Below are 1,925 nucleotides of genomic sequence, written 5' to 3'. Positions count from 1 at the left end.
CCATAATTAAGAAGCTCTTGTGGAAGAAAAGAGAAGAAGAGATGAGGACATTACTGATCCTTGCTCTTTAGGCCTATCTAAACAAATAAGACGAAGTAAAATGGAGTAGCAAAAAGAGGCTAAAAAAGTCATACCTGAGTATGTTATGGAGGATGCATCTCAAGAGAGGAAACAAGAAGGAAAGAAAAGGGGCAAGTAGCCCAGTTACGGTTACAATCAGATCTTGAGATTGCCACAAACCTTAAAAAGGTCTTGGAAGATCACATACTTGGCAATAGAGTGGAATTCACACTTGGCAAAGTTCTTGGAATCATGAAGCGTGAATTTCATGATGCAATTATTGATATGTTGAAACAAAAAAGATAGTTTGATGGTGAAGTTTTGCAATCATTGATGCAAATTGACAAAGGCATAGAGAAACAACTTCAGAGAGAATATGATGATACATGTTTTGGAGCGGGCTGATGTTGAAAATGGGTTAAATGGGAGTGTAGACATCAATTTTCTGGCTAAAATTGATCTTGTGGGCAATAGTAAGCATAGAGAGAAGTCTATGTATAATGGGGATGCCCATCAACAAGTACATGAAGAAGAAGATGCTCATTTTATTCCAAGCAGTCATTATTCACGAACACATTGGACTCATGCTACAACAAAGACAATTGTTAAAGTGGGAGAAAGAGAGATCCCTTGCATAACTCTCTTGGATCATGGTTATGAAATCAACGTTATGGCACACAACTTGTATGAGATAGAGGTTGGCCGATTGATGTAGATCCGGGATGGCACATGCAAGCGTAAAACAATTCATCAGGGGATCTTTATGCGGCTTGTTCGAATGTACCCATGACTATTAGAGATGTTAGGGATGAATATTAATTTTTTGTACATGATTCATGTAGTTATCCGGTGATTTTGGGATAGGCCTATATTTTGAAATCAAGGCTAGAAACAAAAGCCTTGGATGATGGTTCTCTATATGCTCAAGTACGGAGTAAAGACAATACAAAGGCAATACAGTTTTTGATAGTTTGTGTAAATCATCCCCACAATCGGGATATGCTGTGGGATAATCCCATGGCACCTAATGCACGAGAGTCTAATGATTTTTAAATAGCACTACTATAAGTGGAGGTTATGGCAGTGCCTATCTAGGAAGATAATTATGCCTCCAAGAAAGGGGGAAATTGTGTTTGTGCCTGGATTGTAAGAATGGACAGCATGTAGTCTTGGCAATTTTAAGAATATATTAGCTATGTGTAGGGCTGAAAAGAAATATGTAGGATGGGTTGAAAAAGAGTTGAAGACATATGGTTTGATGGCTGCAAATGAATGCATTTTAGGGCCATTTTCAAGGCTGGTTGATGTTGATACATTGGTTGAAATATTTGCATCAATTAATGCTGAAAATAGGATAGAAAAAGAGGTTATTTATGTTGACACTTTAGAGATATATGAAGTTATTCTGAGCATGAATGTTATGGGCTGCAAAACATGGCTGAAGCAAGGGTGGATACAAAGTACAAAATAGTTGCAAAGAAGGTTAAGCTTGTGGCTTTGCCTTTACTAGAAAGTGATGGGTTGGCTGAAAAAGTGACTCAACAGCCTAGTTTACGGGATCCACATGGAGTAGACATAAATTTACAATTGAAACATTATAAAAATTGGTGATACAAGCTTCCTTTTGCCTCTGCAGAAAGAGCTTGTTTCTTGTAGATGTTGGCAAGGCATGGAAAAGCCTTTGCATTTCAGCTAGATGAAATTGGATGTGTTGATCTGACCATGGTTGCACCTATGGTAATCTTTACAGTATCTCATATGCCATGAAATTTAAAGTCTATTCTAGTACCTATGGCATATTTGCCTAAGTTGTTGGAGCTTTTGAATGAGAAGATCAAAATACGGATTTTGGAGCCTTCTTCAGC

Source organism: Lygodium microphyllum, chromosome 14 (assembly GCF_053477565.2).
Source record: "Lygodium microphyllum isolate KBCC chromosome 14, Lygodium_microphyllum_v1.1.10, whole genome shotgun sequence".
NCBI lineage: Eukaryota > Viridiplantae > Streptophyta > Polypodiopsida > Schizaeales > Lygodiaceae > Lygodium > Lygodium microphyllum.
Note: the sequence above shows the minus strand (reverse complement) of the source record.